The sequence below is a fragment of the Rhopalosiphum padi genome, chromosome 3 (assembly GCF_020882245.1).
Source record: "Rhopalosiphum padi isolate XX-2018 chromosome 3, ASM2088224v1, whole genome shotgun sequence".
Lineage (NCBI taxonomy): Eukaryota > Metazoa > Arthropoda > Insecta > Hemiptera > Aphididae > Rhopalosiphum > Rhopalosiphum padi.
This window is the reverse complement of record NC_083599.1, coordinates 59,165,273-59,184,615: the sequence shown is the minus strand read 5'-3', so window position 1 is coordinate 59,184,615 and position 19,343 is coordinate 59,165,273. Positions and strand designations below refer to the sequence as shown.

The following is a 19,343-nucleotide window of genomic DNA, read 5'->3' as shown; positions in this document are numbered from 1 at the left end:
ACATAATGTTATTATGGTCACGTCCGTAACCTAGGAATTAATTCGTTTTGGATGCGGTCCATCTTCGCCAAAATAAATAAATATCTTTTTTTCCGACCGCCTATTCGCGCCAAATTCACCTGCGTCGTACAGTAATTTTACAACATCAGTATATGTATTTGATGCAAATGGACGGTTGGAAAAAAACGTACCTTTTTATTTTGGCACAAATGGGCGATGTCCCATATTCTTGTGATAAAAAAAAAATTGTTTCTTTGTAAACCTTAGTGCAAATAAGACTGCAATAAATATTTACGTTCATCCCAATCTCCCGTGACAAAAGAGCGTGCAAAAAAAATGCATTATAATTTATTTGCCTATGAAAGAGATTCATCTTATATATTCTTTAACGCATAATAATATACATGATATACGTAGATATTACACTATCATAGAATGAGTTATTTTTTAAGAAAATCAATCAAATATTTAATGAATAATTTCTACGCAGAACTAAAGACTAAATGTAGCTTTTTTTTTGTAAATTATCAATATCCTGTGTTTTATTATTTTTATTTTAATAGGTAAAAAAATAAATTCTATTTAAATTGATGAAATTGTTTATACTTGTTGACTTTAAGTAAATAACGAATAAACTGGAATGAGTGGAACGTCCTTCACCCTCATACAATAGGTTTGATTAAATATATATAGACAAGCATTTATGGAGTTAAGTGTTTGTATCTACAATTTCAAAATTTCAAATTGGCAACGTATAGCTAATTATTTTTTAATTAAATTAAACAGCAAGAATTTGACTATTTTTATGTATCTAGTGCTATATATTATATAAATATAATAAACACTCAAATTGAGTGCTGTTAAAATCATTTTGAAAACGTTCGTTAAACAATAATATATATATATCAGACGCGTCTGCAAGGGGGGGGGGATTTTAATGTTTAAAAATTACTCTTATTGTCAACAAAATAATAATGATCAAAATTGTATATAATAAAAATAAATAGGTTCTTCTCCCTCCCTTGAAAACTGTCTAGGGACGCCCGCCCCTGATATATATTATAATATAATAATTGATTATGTTACGAATATTGTAACATTTTTTATGTCTTTTGAGACGTTTTAGAAATCCAAGCCAATATAATGAATTTGTTTCGGGAAGCCAAGAAGTAAAATACAAAATTATTGCATATTAAAAGTTTCTATACTATTTTGCTATTTTTTATACGAGATCGATGTCAAGGACCAAGGTTATGTTACAAAAAAAAGTTGCTTATTGTATCCTGAGTACGACATGAATCAAGACCCTTGACAAATAACTAATAATTATTATTTATATTACAGTTGAAATACCAATCGTGTCGTAACACGATAGATTTCTGCAGATTAATCATAATATTGTTATTATTATTATTATTATTATTACTAATATCGTCATTTCCGGAATTTTTCCTACTATATATACAACACAGTTACCACTTACCACAATATCACCGTATCGGCACGCGTATCGCCGTCGCCAACGGCCACTGCACGACCTCCCGCGTGATATAATATCTATAGGTACTGTACACAATAGGTCCGTGTTTAAAAACATGGTGGAAACGATGTGTTTCCTATTCTGTTTTTGTTTTCATTATTTATTTATTTTTTATTTTTTTACAACGCCACACGCACGTACGCGATAAACATCTCACGTATTCGTTTTAACAGTCCGTTTAGTCGTCGTTATAATAATATGAACGTGACCTCGTCGGGCTCACGTTCAGGATATATATATTTATAACTGTGTAGCGTTAAGGTTTCGAGTATTGAAACGACGCTTATTGCTATCGCGCTGCTTCAATAATTAACACGTAACCCTTATCGAGTGCTATGGTTGTATGTAATATAATATACAGTATACGGTTTAAAAGTTTTCCACGTCTATATTAGTAGGTAGTAGGTACCGAGGTACCTCGAGGTTGCCTGTGCTCAGCTATCCGCATACTTTTCTGTACACTATAAAGCTTGCAGAATATCAATGTCAAAAAAAAAAAAATGCATATTTGTGACTTAAAAATAAAATAATAAATCACTTCAAATTTAATTTAAAAGCGATAAAAAATTTGTCGGTATAAAATAAAAATTATAAGCTCCGAATCAATAAAATATATAAATTAAATTAATTCGTCGGCTACCTATGATAAAATCTAGATAATATAGTATTAATAATATTTTTGTCTTTCTGCATCTATATATTTCATGATTTACTGATATTTAAATAAGCTTTACTATATAACAAGAATACAATATATATTTACAATGACTACCCAGCATGTTTAAAAATAATAAACAGTGTTCGAATTGGGTGGGGGGGGGGGGGGTGCGCAAGGGGACGGAGCTCCCCTACTATTTATTTTTTCACAGGAACAGGGACGGCACAAATTCATGTCCAAAATAATTTTTTATTAAAATGTGGATTTCAATTAATACTATAACGAATTTTACAACTTTTAATATCAAAATTATTTTTGATAATAGTTTATTAATTTATTATTATTATTATCACTTCTATGGCCCTATATATATTTTTTGTAGTTTGCTTATTAATTAATTATAATATCACACTTTTCTTTGCCTATGATTTATTTTAGGTACATATATATTTTATGGACTAGTATGAAGGTAGAATTAAAATAGCTGTGTAGCTTAAAAGTGGTATTCAAAATATAAGTAAGGTTGGCAGGGGGGCAAAGCCCCCCACGGTCTGTGTTAAGTAATTGTGCACTTAGAACGCAGTTTTTAAAGCGTCCTCTACTTAATTTTTCCCAATTCGAGCACTGTATAAAACACTTTAGGTTTATCGTCCTTATTATATTAATACAAATATTTTGTTCAACTCATTAAGGTTGTATTTTCGACGGTTAGCTCTTCTCAATTTTTCTTCAACGAAAAGTAATGTTTTTCACTCGTTTCGAAAAGGCCAACACTTGCTTCAATGACGTTTGTAGAAAAAAAATCTACGAGTGCAATTTTAATATTATATTTTCGATTCACACAAATCTAAGAATTTAACAAGCATCAAACCATTTAAATTAATTTAAGGACACGATTATTTGTCAAGTCAAGGATGGTTCTTATTCCTTTTTTCAATGACTTCAATAATTGCACTATAGCCTGGAGTAATTTAATTATATCTAAAGTTTATTTTTATTAATATACCTATATAAGCTATACACAGAATCATCAAAACAATGAAATACTTGGTCACCAAAGATGTCGTGCATGTTAAAATTATCTCTATGGAAAATTGGTAAATCCAATTATTTTAATGTGAGTTTTCTTTTCTTAATTTATAATTCTGATTGAATGAAAAATTAAAAAAAATATTGGTTGAGCTTATTAAATAATATTTTCTTTAATCGTATTTTTCAAGCAATTAAAAATGTTTGTTAAAATAAGTAAAACTTTGACAAGGTAGAGCAAATTAAGTTAAAATCAAATTGGATTAATTTACACATGTGTAATAATGTGTTATAATTACTGAACAAATTAATGGTAGAAAAACCAATAGTTTTCAAACCATTAAATAATTTTAAATTTTACTGAAAGCTAAAGATAATGAATAGGTCAATTTAAACAATTTAAAAAAATGTATTATTTATTTATTCTCTTAACATCCGCAAACAATCTAAATTAATTGAAACAAATAAAATTTGTTTTAGTTTTCTCTGACATATTGTTATTTTCACAAATATGAAAAACTTAATTTCTCTAACTTCAAAATTAATCATTTTTTACTCAATTTTATGTTAATATTTTTCGAACTTAAAACTGGATTTTTTTTAAATGTTTCTGATGAAAAATAGAATATTAATATATTGGTTTTGATGTATTAAATTTTATGGACAGTATCGTTACATATTAAACACTTATTCTTTACGCCGTAATATTTGATTTTGGAATTCCATCGAAAGCTAAATATTATGCGATACACAATTAAGTACAATAATACACAATAATGCATGAACAAGCCTATAATATTATATAGTATTATATAGGTACAAAGAAAAAAATTACTCTAAAGCATAAACTCTTTAGTTTTGCGCATTTTTTTTTCGACCCAGTATGCATTTGACGGCAGATGACAAGTAATATACGGATTAAATTCAAACTTCTTAAACACTCCACTTTTGTGTTTGACGCACCCTATTGCGGTAATCCTGTTTTGCACCAAGTGCCAGACAGTCAAAAACAACGTTTAGTAAGAAGGCGAAAAGTTCAAGTCAAAGAAATTGAGCAGTATTGTCGATAATAGAACCATCGAAACTTACAAATGAAGCAGTAATAGATATATAAACAATGTGTAATATTGTATATACTGTATAATATATCACTATAATGGAAGTAACTATTTTATATGTATAATTATAAACATACATAAAACGTTGATACATCATTTTATAGATTATAATTCATTCAAACACTATTTTTTATTCTCGATAATAAATAATTAATTATCTATCAATTATCAGCCCCTATTATTGTTTATAAATAATTGTATTAAATATTTTATTGTACTTACATTAAAATTATGTAAAGACGTTGGGGACTTTTAAATCATTATACCTAATGTGAAAAAAATTGCTTGCTTACAGCTTACATTATTTTAATAATAAAACCTTATATTTTTTTATCAATAACAGTATTGTAATACTTTATTTTAATTTTAAAAAGTATAAAATATACTTATGAAATAAAAAAAATATACACGATTTTATCTAGGATATTTGATTTAAAAATTAATAATTAATCTAAGACTGGTAATTTCATTATCTTTCTTATTCTGATGTGTTTCCTAGAAAACATCTTCATACCAATATTGTTAAAAACATATTTTATATTATACTTTTATACAATACTTAAGTTTTATGTATACTTAGACACACTCCTTGCGTTTGTTTAAAATTCATCGAAATCGCAAAAAATCAATAACTGTTTTTTAGTAAGAAATTCATAAAAACTATTCTTATAAATTAATATAATTAAATTAAAATCTAATATGACCCACTTGACATCTTATATACAGCAGAGCAGTATCTATTTGCTCATCTTTATTATTATTATACCATATAAATAATACATTTTTTCTTTAATTTAAAATAGATATAATTATAATGATGAGTGTTTAAATAATATATTAATATTTTGATGATAATTATTGATGTAATGGTGTGTGTTTATAATAAATTTTAATTTTTTACCAATGATATAAGAGCTTCCTAGTTAGGTACTTCTTTAAATCAAAACCAATAATATAATTTTTAATTGACTTCAATTCTGACCATCTCCACTTTTACAAATAAAATGTCACCATTGTCAATACTCCGCATTTTTTAATTGGTTTAACTGCTCGCGTACACTAAACTGTAAACAAATGTTTCATATATTTTGCATTCAATAAGAACATGTTTGGCTATAATGGAGACCCCACAACATGCTCAAATAGGGGGGGGCTTCTTTCTTCGTTAAATGGAGGTGGGTGAGGCGGGCGGTTCCCATTAATATACTCTAAATTGAACACAATGCTTAATTTTCCACTATGTACTTTACTTAAGAATGTATTTTTACTTTATCTATATTATTTTATTATCTTTACTCTATTATTATTTAAACTTTTATGTAACATATATATGTAGCAAAATTTAATGTCACGTTCAATATGGACACAGATGCCGTTAAAAGTTTGTTTAATAATATGTTAAGATCCATACTATTATAATAACCATCCGCAAGTGACAACGCTAACAACGGAAAGAATGTGTTATTGTAGTACCTGTAATATTATATAAACTACTTATATTGTCTTATATAGGTATATAATATTATGTGTACATTGTCAATTATTATTTATAGGACAGATGTAAACGCGGATCGTACATAATATTTCCGGTATAATGTCATATGTATGTAAGAAAGCTTTAAAATACCTATTTGTGCGCGAAACTACAACGTACATTATTATTTGGAGTTGTACAAAATGATATACCTACGTTAGCTACGATCACAAATGAACGTCTGCTGAACAAACGAATGAACAAACAATGTTTTATAAAGTCAACCGCCCATCACAACGACCACGTTCATAATTTTTGCTCTTGGGTAATCGATGCAAGCGACTGCGCGACAAAATATAATAATATAATATTTTTTCAGCGCTGCGCTGCCTTTCACGCACCGCCAGCAGAGGATAGGAGGAGTTTCATGCCACCGCCTCCGCAGCAGTGTGCGCCGCGTCCTCTCTTCCACAAGCCGACCGGGGCTTTCTCCTTAGCACCCCCTCTTCTCACCACCACACACACACACACACACACACACACACACACATACATACAAATCCCAATATGACCTCCCCATCGCGCCACTCGTTGACGTCGAACCCTGATATCTCCGTACCCCCGACGTTCACCGCCGACGACGATGTAAAAACACTCCGGACCGGAGGTCGGATCGGATAGCGCGATTGAACACGTTACGCGAAAAAATATCATTATTATATGTACAACATTATTGTTCGTACAATAATACAGTATATAACAATATGTATCACAATATATCGTGAAAGTGTATACCTATAGCTGCGATAGCATTCCGATCGTTCGAGATGACGCGGCAAGAACGCGATTTTCAAAAAAAAAAAAAAATAAAATAAATGAAAATAAATTCTACGGGTTTTATGCTATAATATAATGTATATAATCTATACCTGTTTAGCTATACAAAAATTCAAAATCACGTACATAATATTATAACATATAGTACCTTTACCTATATCCATAAACATGCCGTTGTCGTCGATATATTATGGAACATTATTATTTTCTTAACGGCCTGGTCGAGAACTCTTGAATTATATCAGCTGTACCTACGCGTCGACACTCGACAGAGTTGAACAATAGTAATATAATTAGTTAGATACGTCATGCATCAAAGTTATGTAACCGAATTACATTTGTAACTCGTGACTTTTAATCAGTTAATTACGAAATTTTTACATAAATTATTAAAATTGTTGTTGTTATCGATATGGAAATTATTTTTTTTTTTCAAAATAAGTCGACGTAATTCTTGCATTAATACATGGATTATAAAGCTTAAACAGTTACAGCATTTTATATAATTTTATCATAAGTGTTATTTCTTTTTCTTTACATTCAATCTTCGCTTTACAAATTCACAAAAATAAATATTAATTGTTATGTAATTGTTATGTATTATAATAAAATTGTTAGATGTATTTTATTTTATAATTTATAAGATTTGTAATATTGGTGTATAAGTTTTAAACATTACTATCCTAATGTAAATGTTGCTATCCATATTTCGTGTCAACATGATAGATATAATAAAGTTTGGCATTTGATGTATTATATATTTTATCTATGTATAATAGACCTAATGACATGCTCAAATCATGCATATTCGCTATTATACATTTTATAATCAATGTTGTAATACACTAATACTTATAAATTATAATGAACTAATACATTTTATAGTTATAAGTTTATAATCAAAATAACACACATCTCTCTTGATCCCGTGGTTTCAAATTAATATCCATTATTTTTTTGAATAAATAAACATAAATAAGTGAGTAATTATTAACTTTTAACTTTAAATCCATCTAACTAAGTTTTTGTAAGTGCCACTTGTAACATACTGTTACAATTTCCAATGTATCTTATGTATCTTGTCATCTTGATACATAGGTAATTTAGGCGTAAATTATAATTTCAACCAGTTATATAACAAATTAAATCCACCCCTAACTGTCAAGTGGAAGATCGTGTACTCATTAAAAGAATATGTTTCTTTGAAATTTATATTAAACTAACTTTCACGTTTAATGCTAAATTACAACATTTGCATAGTACGTATTATACAATATGTACCTATATTGGAGTAGTAAAAATGTATGTACACGAGTATGTACAATTTGTACATTTTACCGTCATTGTAAGATTTAAAATTGAAATGTACAAAACCCAAATACATAAGCATATACTAGCTGTGTATATTATATATATATATCTACGTATAAGGTATGTAAATTAAAATGTTTGTGTAGAGATTGAATCACGAGAAATGTACTTATTTTTTATGCAATGCAAAATGAGTTTACAGGATTTTGACATACAGTGTAGTAGTGAACCTACATGTATATATGATATACATTCAAGTACGATGCTAATTTAAATTTACACAGAAATTTGTATTCACCTATTTTCAAAATGAACTTGCATATAATATGTGAATGCCGCTGTGTCTATATATTTTATACACAGCATTTTATGTTGTGATTAAAATTTAACAACGTTCTTTAAATCATTGTGTAAAATATACACATATTATGGCGTTGTACGACGTACAATATGTATTATGTACCTATAGTAATAATCGTAGTACATATTATTATTGTATAGGACGCTCCATCCGTAGTAATTGTTATAACCGTCTTACAAACGCACAATGACTATATGCATTATACATTGCTACAAATTTACGCGTTCGGTAGAAACCATTTAGTTTTGTTAGTTTTGATATCAGACAAATTGACTTATTATGTCAAACTTAAAAGTCATTATAAAAAGTCTTTAAAAGAGCATTATCGATTGTTCTCGATTCGGTTCTGTTCAGATAATATTAAAATTAAATGATGGTTTCCGCTAAACGTTAATTTTCAGCGACCTATATTTAAAATATGTAAGTTATGCGTGTTTAAGACTAAGACGACAAGTGACAACACTCGATACAAGTATAACATCCTCTCAGTATAAAATATAACATGACTATTATTATTATGCATGGTAGGTTACACACAATAATTGAATAATTATGTAAAAAATACTGTTAAATTGTCATCACAATTATGCCCGAATTATAAAAGGAGAAGAGTTAAAACTATTGGATTCAAAAGAGAAATTCTATTTATTTTTTCAAATTTAAAATATACTTACTTCTCATAAAATAAATCAAAGACAAATTTTCCCTGTACTATATAATTGGGATTGCACTATTTCCGTATTGGTATAGTAAGTAACTAGTTACATATTACCTATCGCAAAAAGCAAATAAACGTCGTATTTACAAGTAAATAGAAAGTGATCAAACGTTTTAATGTTGATATGAAATATGCGATAAACCGAAGTTTCTAAAGACTCAATTTAATATATAGTTACAGATAGTTATCTGGCAGTTGCGTATCCCACACGAGTATTTAAGAAATAAGGGGTAAAACTTATATGCATAAGGCACAACATCTACTTATTTGTAATAATCGATATGACTTCGTTTGAAATGTTTAAACTTACCAACTTGTAGTAAAACTAATCTATGTTGCTTATATTAATATTTTGTTTAAACATAATACAGAATATAACGTTCCTGTTTAATATAAGCTACCCACTATAGATAGAATGAATACCATCATAATTTTGAATTAAAATATTGAACATAATATTATCTGCACAAAAATAAAATTTTCCAACTTCTATAAAATAAAATTATAACTGTACAAACACCGAATTACCGCAATATCACATGTACATGTTGTTGGCATTTGATATATTGTAATAAATAAATTAAATACATTTAAATTTAGCATTTTAATGGATGTATATCAGTGAAGCTGTTTGTCCTTAGGTAATACATTAATACACACTTATACTTTTATCAATTATTTTTCTGATTAATAAAAAACGTTTCCCATTAATTTTTAAAGCTCTATGTAAACATTTTATTATTAATATATAAACAATATTTATTTTGATTTTTAATATACAAAATTATAAAAATTGTTATCATAAAAATGTAACTGTAAATTATGATAAATATAAATACTTATTACTATTCGTCTTTACGAATTATTTTAGCAATGACTAAACAAATTTACATTGAACTTTTAATGATATATATTAAAAAAGTAAAAATATTCATTATAATAATGCGTTTTAAATTCTCAAAAGGTCTCAAAAAAAAAAAAATAAATAAATAATAAAATGTAAAATAAATATTATTATAATTTATAAGGTACATCTATACATATAAAGAGGCATACAAATAATACCGCTGTGAAATCGTATTTTTATACTTTAAAGAATAAATAATCAAATGAAAACTCGTTGGTCAACTCTAGAAAGATTTTCGGTTCACTGAATATAAATAAATAGATATAAGATTATGCTCAAGTATGAATATCTTTCTATAGGTACTATTATACCCTTGCCTCAAACAATGAAAAAACCATTTGTCCTACACAAACCACTGCAAACCACAGTAATGTATAAGAAATAGGTAGGTATTTGAATTTGGACCTTATATACTATATTATATGATGGCAAGATTGCAGCATGCCAGCATACAATAGCCAAATTTAATCTTATTACAATACAACTGTAATATCTATCTCGAGCGATCTAACTTAAGACCTTTTTTGTATTGTTATATCATTGTGCATTGGGTTATACAATGCAATTAATGATAATAATTGGATCTAAATTTGTAAATTTTCAACGAAAAATAATGAAATTTAAGATATTTAGAATCTAATATAGATATTTTTAAATACAAATATGTTTAACAATGAAATTGCCTACGTACAGTTGTTCAACTTTTTATAACATCGTTATATTATGTTCTATACTTCTATAATTATAATGTTTTTATGTTTCTATAATTCATACTTAAACTTATTTGGGTAAATTTTTTCCTCGGACAATGAAGTGTTACCGACATTAATAACAACAATAATGGTTTTTTATCGAACATGTTTATCATTTTGGCCATTTAATTGTTCATAATTACATAAATCAGTTACACATAAAATATAAGTATACACCTATTTGTATTTATAATAAAATAAATAAATATATACTGATAATAAAATCTAAAGAAAAATATCATGTCAGTGTACTAGAGAAAAGAAAAAAAGAAAAAAAGAAAAAAAACAAGAATACATTTTTATTTAATTTTAGTAATTATTTTGAAACTTGCATAAATGACGGGATATAAATATTTTAATTGTTTAATTAATAAAAATTAATTTAATTATTGGTAAGTATAGGTAGACAAGTTTAGTTATATTATAATTTTTTATTGAAAATATTCAATAATAGTCTGATATATTATGTAATAGTATATAAAAATAAATATATTTTTTGTTAGTTATTATGTCATAATATTTTACAGAAGTATTCAAATAATAACAGTTTTTAAGTTCAAACTATAAATTATTTTATTAAAAAGGTAACATTTAGTAATTCACTGTCAATTTAATGACAGTAAATTCATTGATTGGTTATACGTAATATGTATCAAACAATACTGATATTATTTCTTAACAAAAAGTAACTTCTAAAGAAGTGTATAAGTCAATGCGACCAATATTACAATGTCCAAACAAGGATAAGTACAGGGCTGTATTTTTTTTCCTATCAATTAGACCCCACAATCAATTATCAGTCTAGACACTGAAAGGTCTTAATTAAGGCTTGTATTGAAGTTTAAAAGATAAATATTACATTCAATTATATTTTATTCATAAATAGGTAGATATATATTTTATAATTCAATTCTCGTATTATTTAGACCACTGGATAAAAAATCACCGCAACCATTATAAACAGAAAGAAGACAATAAATAAAAAAAAGTTCTCTGCTACAGGAAATCAATTGAAACAGCCATAATTCATCGTAATTAATAAGTTTAAAATATATGTATATATTTTTTTGTTTTAATTTTGTATTTATTACAATATTATATTTTGTTATTAGTTTCAAACTTTCAAACTCTCGTTGCTCTACAGTTTTACACAATCAATTTAGTACAAGAAAATAAATAAAACATTTACAAATGTATTTATGCGTATGTATATATAATATATACGTATATATGTATACGTACATATTTAAAGTTAAAATATAGATATTAGTTGGTTGTTATATGATTCTTTCAATACATAAAATATTATATATACATATACTACAAAGTATGCCTTTTCTAATGTCTCTTAAAATTATTAACTTTTATTTTTTTAACATTCCTTTTAATATCAAAATATGTATTTAATTATATTTTAAGTATAAAATGTTTTGTGGTGCTTTGAAAAGAACTTTTTTGAAAGTTTGAAGTATAAAAATAAAGCACAGAACAAACTGCACTCAAGAAAATATAGCTGCACTCTTTATTGGTCTGTAGTTATGCTGCTATCGTTTATCATCACATTATCTATACATTTATTATTAAAGTAAAAGTAAAAAATAGTTTCAAATTAAATTAAATTTTATCTATTATTTATTATGGATTGTGTTATTTATTGAAATATTAGTTTTAAAAAAATATATAAGACTATAAGACTATTTTTTAATTTTTAAATAGGCTCAAAATAAATATTGTATATCTACAAGGCTCCATAATCCTAAGCATAATATAATTATTTATATAATATACTATTATACTACTATATTAGTTATATTATAAATAGTATATATTTTTTTTATTATTATAAATACAATGCCTCGACTACATTGGTCATTGGCCACTTATTAGAGTGTTAAACTCTACGGGATTTTATTACATTATATAATAGAAAAAAAATGAATGAATATAATTTGAAATTAAAAGAGAACATGTGTACATTTTGATTTAGTTCTGATTATATGGCTTTGTATAAATTGGTATCTTTAATAAATTTCAGTAAGTTGTTGATGTTTACAGGTTCGATGTTGAGACATTAACAGACATTAGACATTAGTTGTTGTTAAAATGAACGATTGGAGCAAGACCAACGGTTTTAATTTTGTTCCCAACAAATCAAATTGTATATTTTTTACGAAGAAAACCAAAAATGAAACTTAAAAATATAATTTTACCCATAGTCAAGAATATGTAGTCAGAATGACTTTCGACCAAAAATCTGAACTAAAACAAATACATTTCTACAATGAAATCAAATATTTCAAAAACTATTAGCATCATAGAATTGATAACAAACGACAAATTGGGAGCACAAATTAAAATCTTACTAAATGTATACATGCAATCATTAAATCTAAATTTATCTACAGTAGTGCAAAAAAATCTGTTTTAGACAAACTTGAGACCATCCGAAACACAAACTTACGCCTAATAACGAGTGTACTCAGAAGTAGTCTGATCAAAAGCCTGCTATGCATTTCGGAGAAAAAATCTTTAGAAAAAGACGTCAATTACTTGATTCAAGTACCTACGCTACCAAAATATCCTCATACCACGACAACCCAGTCTATAGAACTCTATTTAAGGAACGAAATAGGAATGCATATAACTTACAAACTATCATAAGCAAACCAATTGGCAATATGGCAATATAATAGAACCCTTTTTTTATAGCCTATATAATATAAACCCAAAACATATAAATTGCCTCTCTTATAAAACTACCTTGGAGACCAAATAAATTTTATAATTAATCTTAGCTTTGCTGAAAATAAAAAAAAAAAACACTGACCCCTGTCCACTAGATATTTAGATGCTTCTACAGAGTAAAAATATAAAACAATAATCAAATATTAGTATTTACAGACGTGTCCAAAACCGAGACCAATATTGCTTTTGCGATAACTATCAACGGTTCTGTAGACACATTTAGATTACCAGCCATAAACAACATCTTCAGAAGCTTTAGCGATCAGAAAAGCAATCTAACTAATCAATAACATGCCAAATCACGTCTTCAGCATAGTATATTTATTTTTATTATTATATATCTTTTTATTTTTTTGATTTACCTATATTACATATGACTATAAAGAAGTATATATTATATAGTATACCTATTGTATTCTTATAGCTATAAAAGGCGTAATCATTTATTGTAAATTCTTCTTTACAATTAATTATTATTATTATATAGTATAGTAGATGTGTACAGTTTTTAATAGAATTTGTTAAAACTTTTAATATATTTTATTAACAGACCAAGTTTACAAAGTATACGGTCTCACGGGGTGGTATTTTTTTATGGAGGGCAACGAGTTTGTATTGAATAGTTATTTTTATTTCTTATGAAAAATGAAAAGCAATATTCTGTAACCGTTTAGAACAGCCTAACCTGTATCACCACATTACATGAATTTTTACTATAAAGACTGAAATTATGAAAAATATTGTATGTACAAAATAGACTTAAAAGATAAATTAATTTATGAATCATCTACTTTATTTTTGTTCTCATCAAATAACATGTTTTGATGGAAAGAAAACTACATTATTCTTACTACTATACAGATAATTAATAAACTTAGTTAGAAAGATCAATACTCAAATATTGAAATTACCCTTCGAATATTTGTGTTAACTCCGCCCACTATCTACCACCAAACGTTGGTTTTCCTATTTGAAGAGAATAAATTATTATTTAGTTTCAACTATATTGCAATTTTAAGGAAATCCAAATTAATTATCTGTACGCCATAAAATATGACATAACTTCTAAACTATATATGTATGAAGAATTATAATATTACAAATTAGGTAACAATTACTAACTAAATTTTATGATGTTTAAATAGTTTTCGTATGTTATGTTTAGTTAAAATCATAATGTCTAATTTTCATTTAAGTTGATAAAAATAAATGATACATATATTTAAATCGAAACATTTTAGATTCTGAGCTAAGCAATGAATGAATCAATTTTACAATTATGTGTATTTTTTCTGTGTATGCATAGAAGATAAGTAGTTGAAAAAATACTTCGATTTTAGACTTTGAAAGTGGTTTTTGATAGCAAACTGGATCTTGTTTGTATTTTAGAAATGTCAAAATTATAAATTTCCAATATTTTTCAAAATAATCGGGTAAAACAAACAAGCAATTTAAAATAACTTTGTTCTTTTTTTAAAAAAACTGAAATTTTCACACACAACTAGTTTACCCAAACTAATAAGCATAGATAATTGAAATATCCTTCCATTTATTTTTTAGTTTTATCACAAAATTCAATAATTTTCCTCGGGTCAATAAAAAAATAATTCGAACCATACATTTTCTTATAGGCTATAGCTATATAAAAATATTCAAAACAAATATGCACAATCAATCTTTATAAACATTTTAAGTTGAAATTTCAATAAAATTCGTCAAATTAAATATTTTAAAATTGTTTTGCTTTTGAAAATGTATGAAATTTGTGTCATAGCTTAGGCTTAAAAATATATAAATAAGCAATAATTTTTTATAGACATTTTAAGTTTACATTTAGATGAAAATATACATTATTCAAAGTATTATGAATAGTGATCATTATTTTGTTGAAAAAAATGTTTATGTGAACTTAAAACTTTTTCATATATTATTATATTTTAAACACACAATGACATGTTTTCTTCAAAAATTAATTTAACCTAATATACTACTAAATTAGTAGTTTATAGTAGTACTAATAGTAAAATAAATTAATTTAATAGCAATATAAAAACACATAACATGAAATACACTTTATTTAAATTTAAATTTAACACATCCCTCACCTTTACTCATTCAACACCTACTGTACAGCAGAACAGCCTGTATTTTTTGAATTTAATTTATAAAAAAGTAAATACATAATTAAATACAAAATATTGAGGAGACATATTATTTCTAGATATTTTGTTTTACAAAAGTTATTTTTATTTTAGGTATATGTGTGGCAAATTAAATTTAGCATACCCTATAAATTATAAAGCTAAGTTAACCAAAACCCAAAGATGCCTCTATGCAATCAAGTCATACTCCCGTTTGCCAAATATTCGTTACCTACTTGTTTAAATATACCATGACATAGAAATTATCCGCTTATACAATTAGTTGTCAAATATTTTATATTACATAGCTATGTAATAGCCATATAGTTATATGTACAGAAGAATACATCTCCTCGAGGAACATAATATATAATATACAAGTTAAAAGAAAATGATTTCATACAACATTATATTTTTCCAATTTAGTACAGTTTATTTTGTGCTATTAAGTATAAAATTAACTAAAATGTAATAGATATTATGTTTTACTATACTTACCTACAACATAATATAATTTAGAATAACGAGTTAATTGCATAACAAAGTTATCTATTTGTAGATGTAAGGTACCCAACACTAAATGGTCTAAATGACCCTAATAAACCCGACTTGAAATTGTTAACTTAATCGTTAAATAATTTTAATTATTTCCATTTATTTAATATTAAATAACAACATTCGTTAGATAATAAAAACTAAAATAAAAATGAGTGAGTTTTTGCGTGAAAATGCGTAAATGAAAACTGTAGCTGATATTGTGAAAGTATATTATAAGTAAGTATAGGTATATAATATATATATACATATTACGATATCGCGTATAATTTAGAATAAAATACTCTTGTAAACACTTACCGACTAAAACACGTGGACAGAATGTGAATGTACAAAACGGTGTAGCGGTCAACAGATACTTTTACAGAGGAGGTGGTACCTGTACGGAGACGGCGACGACTTTGACGGCTGCCGCGATTTTGGCGCGCAAACGAAATCGAACGCCGTCGTCGATCATTTCCCGCCGACGACGGTGTTTATATTATTATTATTGTAGTACACACAGTAGCGGTTATCGGACGTGAAACGATAATAATTATTATTACAACAACAGTTTAGTTGCAAAAAACTACCAATAATAATACGTAGTTAAAATGCCATCATCGTCGTCGTCATCGTCGTCCTCGCGACGAGCGTCGATCACGCGTCCGGAATAGAGACGCCGTGGCGTTGACGGTGCATTTATTATCGTGTCTACTCGTCGCCGGCACGCGAAGTCGTCGTAGTCGCGTCGGCGGCGTTTTAGTTATTGCGTGGGGGTGGCGACAACAACGGCGCAACAGCAGCAACCAGAGGCGGTTCGATTATGCGTGTTCTAGTGTGTGTGTGTGTGTGTGTGTGTGTGTGAGTGTGTGTAAAGTATATCGTCCGCCCCTGTAACATTACGGGTGAGTGCGGAGAAGGGGTGGACCGATATGGCTGGGGGGGGAGGAGAGGAAGAGAAATAAGAAGAAAAAAGACTCACCAGCGTGCGTACGAAGAGACGATATTATTATTATTATTATTATTATTAATGCGAGAGAGAAGGGTAAAAGCCAAAATCGCGCATCGACCCCCGGCACGGCGGCGGCGAGTTTTGTTTTCTTGTTTACACCGTCGTCGTCTACATAACTACCTATATATATGCTAAGCTCTGCAGCGCGCGTGCACCCTACGCCACCTCAACCCGCCGAGCTGTAGACCGGAAATATCTTCGTAAGCGGCTAAAACGAGCGCGGAGGCGGCGACCTCTTCCGGTCTCCCGGCCCGATCGTGCGGAAGAAGGTGGCGGTGACGGAAATAATCAATTACGCGACGACGACGACGACGACGACGACGTCGACTACGACGGTGGTGGTGGTGGTGGTGGTGGTGGCTGGGCGATGGACGCGTGCGCGCGTGGACCACGGGGAGGGCGTGGCCGTGGCCGCTGGGCGGGACTCGCCACCATCGTCGTCTTCGTCGTCCCCTTCACAGACTTCCGACGGCCGTCGTCGGGCTCGCACGCACGCACAGAACCTAGCCCCTCCGCCCCGACGACGCCACCACGGATTGCCGGAGTAATCAGCTTCGCCGCGTATAGGTTAGGGCCACGCCGAGGCGATATTATTATTGTTGTGATCGCCGTAAAACGGAATAAATTTAAAACGTTCGAATATTTTATTTACATCGAATAATAATACACTCGCGCTAACAATAATAACACATGATATTGTGATATGACACTGATAGCATAAAGTTTATATAGACGTCCGCACCAACAATAAACCTCCTATACCCGCAGTCGTATGATATATAGGGGAGGAGGTGTGTATTATTATTACTATTATTATTGTTTTCGAAACACAACTTTAGGTGTACATGATATTATATACGTATATAGTAATCACAGACGTTCGCATTGAATACCTTCCGGGTGCTGCTATACACATTCAATATATTTTTATATTATACCTCCAAAATCGTGTACATGTCATTGATACAGCTATAAACAACAATAGGACTATATCTATACAAATTATGATATATCCGCCTAAACGATACTAGTTTGATTGTTCGACTAAACGTGTACACATATTACAGTAAGTCATTTGGTATCAATAGGTATTCTGGACTTATATTGAAAAATATTTTGTGCCGATTCAGAGCGCAAAGTACTTAGCTCTAAGCTGCACTTGAATTTAGATTTCGAATCTATATTATATAATATATATCATGCCAACTGAACATCAGAACATATTGTAGCCGTATTATACAACAGCCAACCAAAATGAGTCGAGAATTTTCAACGTCTCAGTTCGACATATTCATCATCGTTGGATAAGGCAATAGATAGAATTTAACCCTCCAGTCGGAGGCAGTCTAGCCCCTCTTAATTTACGCTTATGGGTATTTATATAGATGAAACTGTTTGTACATTTTTACTGTCGTGAGTTTTTAAAGAATAGAGGGCACACCACGTAATATTGTAAATCAAATTATAATATAACGCTCACTCGCAGTTGTCTTGCTTCACTTTGAGTTTAATGTTTTATCAGTGAATTTTGTATACGCATATTGCATATAATATAAGCAGTGTAAATTATCAAAATTATATTGCAGCAACAGGATTTAAAAAATGAATATAAATATGAATAATAATATATTTTATTACATAGAGATAATATATACCTATCTGCACAATTTCACGGTAAAAATATAATTTATGTTAGTCTATGTCTGTGGTGACACAGCATATATACAGTAGACTCTATTAATTCAACCTACCCATACTGTGCAATAATTTGTAGCACAAACGGTTCTGTGATGTTGCGATAAAACATGTAACATCACAAATAGCGTTAGTGTATTTAAAACATCCCATGGACCGTATTTGTACCGTAATTATGTCACTTATAAGACATAATATACTGAACATATCCTAGTAACATCTCTACAACGATCAAACATGAAGTTATCCTTACACATTATAATATATGAGTAATTACGTTGATTTATGAAAACGATAATCTAAAAATAAAATAAAAATAAAAATATGATGAATTACTAAGCGCCAAGGAGTACTGATAGTGCCAAAATATCAAGACTTTATACAACACAGTAAAATGGATATATCAAAATTAATATTCTTGTTGATACCTATATTATACCATTTATACCTATACCTATTATGTCGCTATAGAAATATAATAGATATTATAGTTTAATCTAATATTTTT

At 28.4% G+C, this 19,343-nt stretch overlaps 1 protein-coding gene across 1 annotated transcript in view; it reads right to left on the bottom strand.

Moving 5' to 3' along the window:
• LOC132927542 (fez family zinc finger protein 2-like) overlaps positions 1 to 16,869 on the bottom strand; it is a 65,193-nt gene extending 48,324 nt beyond the window's left edge. The window contains exon 1 of the mRNA XM_060992088.1: positions 16,447 to 16,869. The gene's annotated coding sequence lies outside the window, so the exon portion shown is untranslated. The remainder of the gene's footprint in view (positions 1 to 16,446) is intronic.
• Between the last annotated feature and the right edge of the window lie 2,474 nt (positions 16,870 to 19,343).